Raw genomic sequence first — 14,240 nt, forward strand, 5'->3', positions numbered from 1 at the left:
CCACACTTCTTTATATTTTTGAGTGGGCCAGCCATGTTTCCACATACAAAAATACACATAATATTTCTATTTAATTTATTTTATTTAAAAAAATAAAAATTTTAGAAGCATAACAATACAACGACTAGATTTGGTGTCACAGTTTGCTCCCAATTCATACTGGAATATTGCCAGCAATAATTAATAAAGCTTGTTCAGAAAACCATTTATTCCCGACATCTTATTCAATGGCTAGTTCTCAGGATCTACAACAGTAAATAAATAAACAGAAATCATTTTGATGCGTGGTTTTTAGACGAAACTGCCATATCGCACAGATATTCAACACCGCCATATCGAATTTGGATTTGGACCATACCATTTCAAGCTGCAGGGTGTCTAAACAATGACTCAACAAACAATAAACACATCTTCCACCCACCACACAAATTTTAGTCACAATTGAACAACCAAGAAATCAACAAATATCAGACTGCATCTTGAAAACAACGAGATACCACATTACAACCAGTCATTACAAACATTAAATCCTCCACCCCTCCCAGTACACCCTACAGCATTAATGCTTCCTATACTCATTTGCATCTATGTACAACAAGCTTAGCCAATAGATGCACCTGACTCATCAAACTTTTGACCAACCACTCATTCTAAATATTGTAGAGTGAGGGCGCTATTTACTAATGAGAGGAATCTTTTAAACGAATATATATATATATATATATATATATATATATATATATATATATATATATATATATATATATATATATATATATATATATACACATATATATATATATATATATATATATACACTCTATAGTTGTACAGGGTCTTTTGGTGAAAACAAATCGAATATTGATATGTAATATAAGTCAAATGAGAATTGTATTTTTGCGTGTTTGATTCATAAATAAGTTATTTTGCCACGCTAGAAATGTTAGCACTAACATCTCTTCTACATGAACGGTTTACATATAATTTCACGCCATGTAAATCGTGAAACAAATATACACAAACAGTACTTCATACCAAATATATTTTTGACTCCCGTGTGCGAAGTACACAATGGACGTTTTTGTGATTAGTCCGTGCATTCCAGTGATATGGCAAAAACTAATTATCATATTTAAATGAAACTTGGTACGTAGATGCTTTGGGATAATGCACATATTTAATTAGTTATTGATTGCATTCTATGCATATTGATTGCATTCTATGCATATTGATCAGCAAAATTTAAGCACTTGTTTAAGTGCCATTGTTTATTCAAGTACCATTTAACAAAGTTAATTTAAATTTTGTATATAGATGATCCGGGATTATACACAGACCTGATTATGTTTGGGTTAAAATTTTCATTTTCAACAATATCTCATGCACCTAATGAAACTTGAATGTTCTGCTTACTAAGCATCCAATTTATAAGTGTTCCACAGATATCTTTAGTACCACTCATCAAATTTCAATTTCAAAGTTGGTATATATGTAATAGTAGTTTATAAATAAATAAACGCTGCTCGGACTGATAAGTATGATATATTGAAGATAATATTTGGTAATCGTAGTCCTAAATAACTATTAAAAATAGCTAGACGTTTCGAGCAATGGCTCTTTATCGATAGCATAGAAGCAAGTGTGATAACGTACAGGTAGAACATAGGAACGTAAGAACGCGCATGAACTATAAGTTAGAATCACAAAAAATTCCACAATAGAACAAATAACGCGCCTTAGGTAGTGAGCTCAACAAATGAGTTGAACTGTTTGTTAATACCATGGGGTTCTTTAGTTCCAAGGCGGAATATAGTTTCCTCCTCGACACGCCTGAGCTGATTTTCGTTGCCATTGACAACACATACACCAGAAATAGACATATCTGTAATATTATGTCCACTAGAATTAAAATGAAGTGAAACCGGATAATAACGATTTTTCTGTCTAGTTTGCCGTAGATGCTCAGCAAACCGATCACCCAGTCGACGAACTGTAGAACCAATATAAAGTTTCCCGCATCTAATACATGAAATGCAATATACAACATTCATAGTGATACAACTGAACGGATATTTGACCTCAACATCTCCCTTGGGACCAAATATACGATTAGTGTCTGTAATAAAAGGACAAGTATTACACCTAGGACGATTACACGGGACAGAACCATATTTCTCAGGGTCTTCCCTTTCACCCGTATGCACCAATAACCTCCTTAAATTAGTGTCACGGCGCCAGGCAGTAGTAGGCATTAGTGGAAACGTAGAACTTGTCTCCTCACTGGTCTTTAAAATGTGAAAATGTTTGTACATAATGTTTTTAATCCTGATATTTAAAGGATGGTACGTAAGTGCCAAAATTACACGATCCTGATTGTCACGGGAAACCGTAGAACCAATACAATCAGTTCTTGACATTGACACAACCTTGGCCAATGCTTTCCCAGTGACATTACGAGGATAACCCCGTTTTCTGAAATAATCACATAAAATCCTTGCCTGGTTACGGAAATCAGTATCATCGCTGCAAATACGACGTACCCGGAGTAACTGCGAGTAAGGTATGGAGTCCTTCATTCTAGTAGGATGTGATGATTCATACTGTAAATAACAATGTGAATCAGTAGGTTTTGTGTAGATAGATGTAGAAATGCGATCACCATCTACCTTAGTAGAAATATCGAGAAATGGTAGTGTTATTTCTGATATCTCATGTGTGTATTGTATGGCGGGATTAAAGCTCTTCACAAAGTCAATGAACTGTAATAACTCATCCCGACTGCCAGACATAGCACCAAATCCATCATCAATGTACCTGACATAAAATTCAGGTTTAGTGCCTTGAAAGGACGAAAAAATTAACTCCTCTTGATATGACATGAATAAACATGCATAGCTCGGACCAAAACAACTGCCCATAGCCACACCTCGTTTCTGTATATAATGTTTACCATTAAAAGAAAAGCAATTCCCGTTCAAAACTAATTCCGCTAAGCGCACCAACACAAACGTAGGAGGATCCTTAACTGTCCTTTTATTCAGAAAATGCTGTAAAGCCAACAGTCCATCAGTGTGCGGGATAGATGTATAAAGGGATTTTACATCCATAGAAAACAAAAATCTGGGTATATCCGGTGTGAAACGAAATAACTCTAGTTTCCTAAGTGCATCATTTGTATCCTGAACATACGTAGGCTGTGACGCAACAATAGGTCTCAACATTGAATCCAAGTATCGAGCTATGTGCTCAGTCGGACAATTACATGCTGAGACAATGGGTCTACCAGGGTTGTTTACCTTGTGAATCTTAGGTAATAGATAAAAGACTGATGTCCGTGGTCTGCGCACTATAAGATTTTTGGCCTCTATCGGCAAATCACCTTTAGCAATATAGCCATTAACCACATCACCTATTTCCCGTTGTATTTCATTCGTGAGATCCACATCAAGTGCCCGGTAGGAGTCTGTATCCGATAACTGCCTCTCTGCCTCAACCAGATACAAATCTCTACGCCAAACCACCACTGCTCCACCCTTGTCAGCTGGCTTAATAACAATCTCATCACGTCGTGACTTAAGAGAATTAAGAGCGTCACGTTCCTGACGAGTTATATTGCTATTTTGCCATTTCTGATTATTAAACTTAATAGTATGTATTTCTCGTCTACACACACTTATATAATGATCCAGAGTATCATTACGACAAGGTGGTGGTGTCCAATAGGACACAGATGGTGGTGCTCCAAATAAACGAGCGTTGTGAATAGTATCCATGTCCTGGCTAGCTTCATCGCGATCGCGATCAGCGTCCTGCGCATGGTACTCCTTCAGTCTAAGTCGGCGAAAAAAACTGTCAGCGTCGCGTTTCACCTGAAATTCATTTACTCTAGATTTAACCGGAATGAAATTCAGTCCCCGACTCAATACGCTACGTTCGGATACACTAAGAGGGAGGTCCTCAGGGATAGTGACCACCCGGCGAACATCTTCGCGCTCAGCAAAAGGCAACCTATACTCACCCTTTTCTTCAAACTTACCTGCACAGAGTCTGTTCAATTTCATTAATTTGCGTCTCCGCAAAGCATGGTATAAACGCATATTCAGAGAATGAACAACCGTAAAAACTGCACTTATCTGGGTTGGTCGGCACAGGTAATATAATGAATCCAATGAATCGAGACGCTGTTTATGGTGAAGCTTACATTTAAAAACATTGTCCCGAATAGTAGAATTCATCAGGCTGCGCGAACACCTATTAAGGCGTTGATTACAGTGTCGTAGAAAAGCGTTAGATACACTGCTACTTGCCGCTCTGAAGTTAAGTCTAAATCCAACAGGAATCACTTTTTTCCGAAGGCAAGCATCAATGAAAAATATGTGGCTGGTACATCTAGTCTTCCCAAAAGTCGCCTTGCAAAATCTGACCGCGACAGTTCTTACATTTTCCGGCAGACCCCTAGTACTCTCCACAAACAAACGATGTGCATGGCGTTGATGGAAATTCTTACCCGATGACATTAGTAAGATAGCAGCAAATAGAAAAATCGTAATAGTAGTTTATAAATAAATAAACGCTGCTCGGACTGATAAGTATGATATATTGAAGATAATATTTGGTAATCGTAGTCCTAAATAACTATTAAAAATAGCTAGACGTTTCGAGCAATGGCTCTTTATCGATAGCATAGAAGCAAGTGTGATAACGTACAGGTAGAACATAGGAACGTAAGAACGCGCATGAACTATAAGTTAGAATCACAAAAAATTCCACAATAGAACAAATAACGCGCCTTAGGTAGTGAGCTCAACAAATGAATTGAACTGTTTGTTAATACCATGGGGTTCTTTAGTTCCAAGGCGGAATATAGTTTCCTCCTCGACACGCCTGAGCTGATTTTCGTTGCCATTGACAACACATACACCAGAAATAGACATATCTGTAATATTATGTCCACTAGAATTAAAATGAAGTGAAACCGGATAATAACGATTTTTCTGTCTAGTTTGCCGTAGATGCTCAGCAAACCGATCACCCAGTCGACGAACTGTAGAACCAATATAAAGTTTCCCGCATCTAATACATGAAATGCAATATACAACATTCATAGTGATACAACTGAACGGATATTTGACCTCAACATCTCCCTTGGGACCAAATATACGATTAGTGTCTGTAATAAAAGGACAAGTATTACACCTAGGACGATTACACGGGACAGAACCATATTTCTCAGGGTCTTCCCTTTCACCCGTATGCACCAATAACCTCCTTAAATTAGTGTCACGGCGCCAGGCAGTAGTAGGCATTAGTGGAAACGTAGAACTTGTCTCCACACTGGTCTTTAAAATGTGAAAATGTTTGTACATAATGTTTTTAATCCTGATATTTAAAGGATGGTACGTAAGTGCCAAAATTACACGATCCTGATTGTCACGGGAAACCGTAGAACCAATACAATCAGTTCTTGACATTGACACAACCTTGGCCAATGCTTTCCCAGTGACATTACGAGGATAACCCCGTTTTCTGAAATAATCACATAAAATCCTTGCCTGGTTACGGAAATCAGTATCATCGCTGCAAATACGACGTACCCGGAGTAACTGCGAGTAAGGTATGGAGTCCTTCATTCTAGTAGGATGTGATGATTCATACTGTAAATAACAATGTGAATCAGTAGGTTTTGTGTAGATAGATGTAGAAATGCGATCACCATCTACCTTAGTAGAAATATCGAGAAATGGTAGTGTTATTTCTGATATCTCATGTGTGTATTGTATGGCGGGATTAAAGCTCTTCACAAAGTCAATGAACTGTAATAACTCATCCCGACTGCCAGACATAGCACCAAATCCATCATCAATGTACCTGACATAAAATTCAGGTTTAGTGCCTTGAAAGGACGAAAAAATTAACTCCTCTTGATATGACATGAATAAACATGCATAGCTCGGACCAAAACAACTGCCCATAGCCACACCTCGTTTCTGTATATAATGTTTACCATTAAAAGAAAAGCAATTCCCGTTCAAAACTAATTCCGCTAAGCGCACCAACACAAACGTAGGAGGATCCTTAACTGTCCTTTTATTCAGAAAATGCTGTAAAGCCAACAGTCCATCAGTGTGCGGGATAGATGTATAAAGGGATTTTACATCCATAGAAAACAAAAATCTGGGTATATCCGGTGTGAAACGAAATAACTCTAGTTTCCTAAGTGCATCATTTGTATCCTGAACATACGTAGGCTGTGACGCAACAATAGGTCTCAACATTGAATCCAAGTATCGAGCTATGTGCTCAGTCGGACAATTACATGCTGAGACAATGGGTCTACCAGGGTTGTTTACCTTGTGAATCTTAGGTAATAGATAAAAGACTGATGTCCGTGGTCTGCGCACTATAAGATTTTTGGCCTCTATCGGCAAATCACCTTTAGCAATATAGCCATTAACCACATCACCTATTTCCCGTTGTATTTCATTCGTGAGATCCACATCAAGTGCCCGGTAGGAGTCTGTATCCGATAACTGCCTCTCTGCCTCAACCAGATACAAATCTCTACGCCAAACCACCACTGCTCCACCCTTGTCAGCTGGCTTAATAACAATCTCATCACGTCGTGACTTAAGAGAATTAAGAGCGTCACGTTCCTGACGAGTTATATTGCTATTTTGCCATTTCTGATTATTAAACTTAATAGTATGTATTTCCGTGACAATCAGGATCGTGTAATTTTGGCACTTACGTACCATCCTTTAAATATCAGGATTAAAAACATTATGTACAAACATTTTCACATTTTAAAGACCAGTGAGGAGACAAGTTCTACGTTTCCACTAATGCCTACTACTGCCTGGCGCCGTGACACTAATTTAAGGAGGTTATTGGTGCATACGGGTGAAAGGGAAGACCCTGAGAAATATGGTTCTGTCCCGTGTAATCGTCCTAGGTGTAATACTTGTCCTTTTATTACAGACACTAATCGTATATTTGGTCCCAAGGGAGATGTTGAGGTCAAATATCCGTTCAGTTGTATCACTCTGAATGTTGTATATTGCATTTCATGTATTAGATGCGGGAAACTTTATATTGGTTCTACAGTTCGTCGACTGGGTGATCGGTTTGCTGAGCATCTACGGCAAACTAGACAGAAAAATCGTTATTATCCGGTTTCACTTCATTTTAATTCTAGTGGACATAATATTACAGATATGTCTATTTCTGGTGTATGTGTTGTCAATGGCAACGAAAATCAGCTCAGGCGTGTCGAGGAGGAAACTATATTCCGCCTTGGAACTAAAGAACCCCATGGTATTAACAAACAGTTCAACTCATTTGTTGAGCTCACTACCTAAGGCGCGTTATTTGTTCTATTGTGGAATTTTTTGTGATTCTAACTTATAGTTCATGCGCGTTCTTACGTTCCTATGTTCTACCTGTACGTTATCACACTTGCTTCTATGCTATCGATAAAGAGCCATTGCTCGAAACGTCTAGCTATTTTTAATAGTTATTTAGGACTACGATTACCAAATATTATCTTCAATATATCATACTTATCAGTCCGAGCAGCGTTTATTTATTTATAAACTACTATTACGATTTTTCTATTTGCTGCTATCTTACTAATGTCATCGGGTAAGAATTTCCATCAACGCCATGCACATCGTTTGTTTGTGGAGAGTACTAGGGGTCTGCCGGAAAATGTAAGAACTGTCGCGGTCAGATTTTGCAAGGCGACTTTTGGGAAGACTAGATGTACCAGCCACATATTTTTCATTGATGCTTGCCTTCGGAAAAAAGTGATTCCTGTTGGATTTAGACTTAACTTCAGAGCGGCAAGTAGCAGTGTATCTAACGCTTTTCTACGACACTGTAATCAACGCCTTAATAGGTGTTCGCGCAGCCTGATGAATTCTACTATTCGGGACAATGTTTTTAAATGTAAGCTTCACCATAAACAGCGTCTCGATTCATTGGATTCATTATATTACCTGTGCCGACCAACCCAGATAAGTGCAGTTTTTACGGCTGTTCATTCTCTGAATATGCGTTTATACCATGCTTTGCGGAGACGCAAATTAATGAAATTGAACAGACTCTGTGCAGGTAAGTTTGAAGAAAAGGGTGAGTATAGGTTGCCTTTTGCTGAGCGCGAAGATGTTCGCCGGGTGGTCACTATCCCTGAGGACCTCCCTCTTAGTGTATCCGAACGTAGCGTATTGAGTCGGGGACTGAATTTCATTCCGGTTAAATCTAGAGTAAATGAATTTCAGGTGAAACGCGACGCTGACAGTTTTTTTTGCCGACTTAGACTGAAGGAGTACCATGCGCAGGACGCTGATCGCGATCGCGATGAAGCTAGCCAGGACATGGATACTATTCACAACGCTCGTTTATTTGGAGCACCACCATCTGTGTCCTATTGGACACCACCACCTGGTCGTAATGATACTCTGGATCATTATATAAGTGTGTGTAGACGAGAAATACATACTATTAAGTTTAATAATCAGAAATGGCAAAATAGCAATATAACTCGTCAGGAACGTGACGCTCTTAATTCTCTTAAGTCACGACGTGATGAGATTGTTATTAAGCCAGCTGACAAGGGTGGAGCAGTGGTGGTTTGGCGTAGAGATTTGTATCTGGTTGAGGCAGAGAGGCAGTTATCGGATACAGACTCCTACCGGGCACTTGATGTGGATCTCACGAATGAAATACAACGGGAAATAGGTGATGTGGTTAATGGCTATATTGCTAAAGGTGATTTGCCGATAGAGGCCAAAAATCTTATAGTGCGCAGACCACGGACATCAGTCTTTTATCTATTACCTAAGATTCACAAGGTAAACAACCCTGGTAGACCCATTGTCTCAGCATGTAATTGTCCGACTGAGCACATAGCTCGATACTTGGATTCAATGTTGAGACCTATTGTTGCGTCACAGCCTACGTATGTTCAGGATACAAATGATGCACTTAGGAAACTAGAGTTATTTCGTTTCACACCGGATATACCCAGATTTTTGTTTTCTATGGATGTAAAATCCCTTTATACATCTATCCCGCACACTGATGGACTGTTGGCTTTACAGCATTTTCTGAATAAAAGGACAGTTAAGGATCCTCCTACGTTTGTGTTGGTGCGCTTAGCGGAATTAGTTTTGAACGGGAATTGCTTTTCTTGTAATGGTAAACATTATATACAGAAACGAGGTGTGGCTATGGGCAGTTGTTTTGGTCCGAGCTATGCATGTTTATTCATGTCATATCAAGAGGAGTTAATTTTTTCGTCCTTTCAAGGCACTAAACCTGAATTTTATGTCAGGTACATTGATGATGGATTTGGTGCTATGTCTGGCAGTCGGGATGAGTTATTACAGTTCATTGACTTTGTGAAGAGCTTTAATCCCGCCATACAATACACACATGAGATATCAGAAATAACACTACCATTTCTCGATATTTCTACTAAGGTAGATGGTGATCGCATTTCTACATCTATCTACACAAAACCTACTGATTCACATTGTTATTTACAGTATGAATCATCACATCCTACTAGAATGAAGGACTCCATACCTTACTCGCAGTTACTCCGGGTACGTCGTATTTGCAGCGATGATACTGATTTCCGTAACCAGGCAAGGATTTTATGTGATTATTTCAGAAAACGGGGTTATCCTCGTAATGTCACTGGGAAAGCATTGGCCAAGGTTGTGTCAATGTCAAGAACTGATTGTATTGGTTCTACGGTTTCCCGTGACAATCAGGATCGTGTAATTTTGGCACTTACGTACCATCCTTTAAATATCAGGATTAAAAACATTATGTACAAACATTTTCACATTTTAAAGACCAGTGAGGAGACAAGTTCTACGTTTCCACTAATGCCTACTACTGCCTGGCGCCGTGACACTAATTTAAGGAGGTTATTGGTGCATACGGGTGAAAGGGAAGACCCTGAGAAATATGGTTCTGTCCCGTGTAATCGTCCTAGGTGTAATACTTGTCCTTTTATTACAGACACTAATCGTATATTTGGTCCCAAGGGAGATGTTGAGGTCAAATATCCGTTCAGTTGTATCACTATGAATGTTGTATATTGCATTTCATGTATTAGATGCGGGATACTTTATATTGGTTCTACAGTTCGTCGACTGGGTGATCGGTTTGCTGAGCATCTACGGCAAACTAGACAGAAAAATCGTTATTATCCGGTTTCACTTCATTTTAATTCTAGTGGACATAATATTACAGATATGTCTATTTCTGGTGTATGTGTTGTCAATGGCAACGAAAATCAGCTCAGGCGTGTCGAGGAGGAAACTATATTCCGCCTTGGAACTAAAGAACCCCATGGTATTAACAAACAGTTCAACTCATTTGTTGAGCTCACTACCTAAGGCGCGTTATTTGTTCTATTGTGGAATTTTTTGTGATTCTAACTTATAGTTCATGCGCGTTCTTACGTTCCTATGTTCTACCTGTACGTTATCACACTTGCTTCTATGCTATCGATAAAGATCCATTGCTCGAAACGTCTAGCTATTTTTAATAGTTATTTAGGACTACGATTACCAAATATTATCTTCAATATATCATACTTATCAGTCCGAGCAGCGTTTATTTATTTATAAACTACTATTACGATTTTTCTATTTGCTGCTATCTTACTAATGTCATCGGGTAAGAATTTCCATCAACGCCATGCACATCGTTTGTTTGTGGAGAGTACTAGGGGTCTGCCGGAAAATGTAAGAACTGTCGCGGTCAGATTTTGCAAGGCGACTTTTGGGAAGACTAGATGTACCAGCCACATATTTTTCATTGATGCTTGCCTTCGGAAAAAAGTGATTCCTGTTGGATTTAGACTTAACTTCAGAGCGGCAAGTAGCAGTGTATCTAACGCTTTTCTACGACACTGTAATCAACGCCTTAATAGGTGTTCGCGCAGCCTGATGAATTCTACTATTCGGGACAATGTTTTTAAATGTAAGCTTCACCATAAACAGCGTCTCGATTCATTGGATTCATTATATTACCTGTGCCGACCAACCCAGATAAGTGCAGTTTTTACGGTTGTTCATTCTCTGAATATGCGTTTATACCATGCTTTGCGGAGACGCAAATTAATGAAATTGAACAGACTCTGTGCAGGTAAGTTTGAAGAAAAGGGTGAGTATAGGTTGCCTTTTGCTGAGCGCGAAGATGTTCGCCGGGTGGTCACTATCCCTGAGGACCTCCCTCTTAGTGTATCCGAACGTAGCGTATTGAGTCGGGGACTGAATTTCATTCCGGTTAAATCTAGAGTAAATGAATTTCAGGTGAAACGCGACGCTGACAGTTTTTTTTGCCGACTTAGACTGAAGGAGTACCATGCGCAGGACGCTGATCGCGATCGCGATGAAGCTAGCCAGGACATGGATACTATTCACAACGCTCGTTTATTTGGAGCACCACCATCTGTGTCCTATTGGACACCACCACCTGGTCGTAATGATACTCTGGATCATTATATAAGTGTGTGTAGACGAGAAATACATACTATTAAGTTTAATAATCAGAAATGGCAAAATAGCAATATAACTCGTCAGGAACGTGACGCTCTTAATTCTCTTAAGTCACGACGTGATGAGATTGTTATTAAGCCAGCTGACAAGGGTGGAGCAGTGGTGGTTTGGCGTAGAGATTTGTATCTGGTTGAGGCAGAGAGGCAGTTATCGGATACAGACTCCTACCGGGCACTTGATGTGGATCTCACGAATGAAATACAACGGGAAATAGGTGATGTGGTTAATGGCTATATTGCTAAAGGTGATTTGCCGATAGAGGCCAAAAATCTTATAGTGCGCAGACCACGGACATCAGTCTTTTATCTATTACCTAAGATTCACAAGGTAAACAACCCTGGTAGACCCATTGTCTCAGCATGTAATTGTCCGACTGAGCACATAGCTCGATACTTGGATTCAATGTTGAGACCTATTGTTGCGTCACAGCCTACGTATGTTCAGGATACAAATGATGCACTTAGGAAACTAGAGTTATTTCGTTTCACACCGGATATACCCAGATTTTTGTTTTCTATGGATGTAAAATCCCTTTATACATCTATCCCGCACACTGATGGACTGTTGGCTTTACAGCATTTTCTGAATAAAAGGACAGTTAAGGATCCTCCTACGTTTGTGTTGGTGCGCTTAGCGGAATTAGTTTTGAACGGGAATTGCTTTTCTTTTAATGGTAAACATTATATACAGAAACGAGGTGTGGCTATGGGCAGTTGTTTTGGTCCGAGCTATGCATGTTTATTCATGTCATATCAAGAGGAGTTAATTTTTTCGTCCTTTCAAGGCACTAAACCTGAATTTTATGTCAGGTACATTGATGATGGATTTGGTGCTATGTCTGGCAGTCGGGATGAGTTATTACAGTTCATTGACTTTGTGAAGAGCTTTAATCCCGCCATACAATACACACATGAGATATCAGAAATAACACTACCATTTCTCGATATTTCTACTAAGGTAGATGGTGATCGCATTTCTACATCTATCTACACAAAACCTACTGATTCACATTGTTATTTACAGTATGAATCATCACATCCTACTAGAATGAAGGACTCCATACCTTACTCGCAGTTACTCCGGGTACGTCGTATTTGCAGCGATGATACTGATTTCCGTAACCAGGCAAGGATTTTATGTGATTATTTCAGAAAACGGGGTTATCCTCGTAATGTCACTGGGAAAGCATTGGCCAAGGTTGTGTCAATGTCAAGAACTGATTGTATTGGTTCTACGGTTTCCCGTGACAATCAGGATCGTGTAATTTTGGCACTTACGTACCATCCTTTAAATATCAGGATTAAAAACATTATGTACAAACATTTTCACATTTTAAAGACCAGTGAGGAGACAAGTTCTACGTTTCCACTAATGCCTACTACTGCCTGGCGCCGTGACACTAATTTAAGGAGGTTATTGGTGCATACGGGTGAAAGGGAAGACCCTGAGAAATATGGTTCTGTCCCGTGTAATCGTCCTAGGTGTAATACTTGTCCTTTTATTACAGACACTAATCGTATATTTGGTCCCAAGGGAGATGTTGAGGTCAAATATCCGTTCAGTTGTATCACTATGAATGTTGTATATTGCATTTCATGTATTAGATGCGGGAAACTTTATATTGGTTCTACAGTTCGTCGACTGGGTGATCGGTTTGCTGAGCATCTACGGCAAACTAGACAGAAAAATCGTTATTATCCGGTTTCACTTCATTTTAATTCTAGTGGACATAATATTACAGATATGTCTATTTCTGGTGTATGTGTTGTCAATGGCAACGAAAATCAGCTCAGGCGTGTCGAGGAGGAAACTATATTCCGCCTTGGAACTAAAGAACCCCATGGTATTAACAAACAGTTCAACTCATTTGTTGAGCTCACTACCTAAGGCGCGTTATTTGTTCTATTGTGGAATTTTTTGTGATTCTAACTTATAGTTCATGCGCGTTCTTACATTCCTATGTTCTACCTGTACGTTATCACACTTGCTTCTATGCTATCGATAAAGAGCCATTGCTCGAAACGTCTAGCTATTTTTAATAGTTATTTAGGACTACGATTACCAAATATTATCTTCAATATATTATGGTATATATGTGTTTTGCGATAATACACAGATCAGAGTACTTCAGAATTGACACTCATGCATATTGATTGTGAGAATGGGGTTATGTGATCTCAATAATATGCATAAATAATATCCCAGGCACTGTTGCAGTTGGGGATATGCACTTTGTGCTATATTGAAGGCATCGGACAAGAAATACGACTAACATCAGATGACCCTATAAGGTTCTATGTCCTGCTTAATATACATAACTGCAATGTACTAAGCACTACTGCAGATAGTGCATGCAACTTGTACTATTGTGACAAGATGCATAACCGAAATATCAAGTCAACATATACATTCATGATTTTAGTAAATATGTATAATTGTTATTCCACATTCACTTGGAATCACCATCTCAGTGTTTGCATTAATATTTGTAATGCCGTATTTGCTCTGTATGAAGCCAATGTAATGTGAATGCCTATAGCAAGCCTGTGGTAATGATATGACATGTCTCAATGACCTTGCATGCAATCAATAACATTTTTGCTTTATGGGTATCGGAGATGTGCTTCTAATGTAGGAAATACAGTAATCCTTGTATGTACT

Source organism: Saccoglossus kowalevskii, chromosome 14, assembly GCF_978046115.1.
Source record: "Saccoglossus kowalevskii chromosome 14, keSacKowa6.1, whole genome shotgun sequence".
Lineage (NCBI taxonomy): Eukaryota > Metazoa > Hemichordata > Enteropneusta > Harrimaniidae > Saccoglossus > Saccoglossus kowalevskii.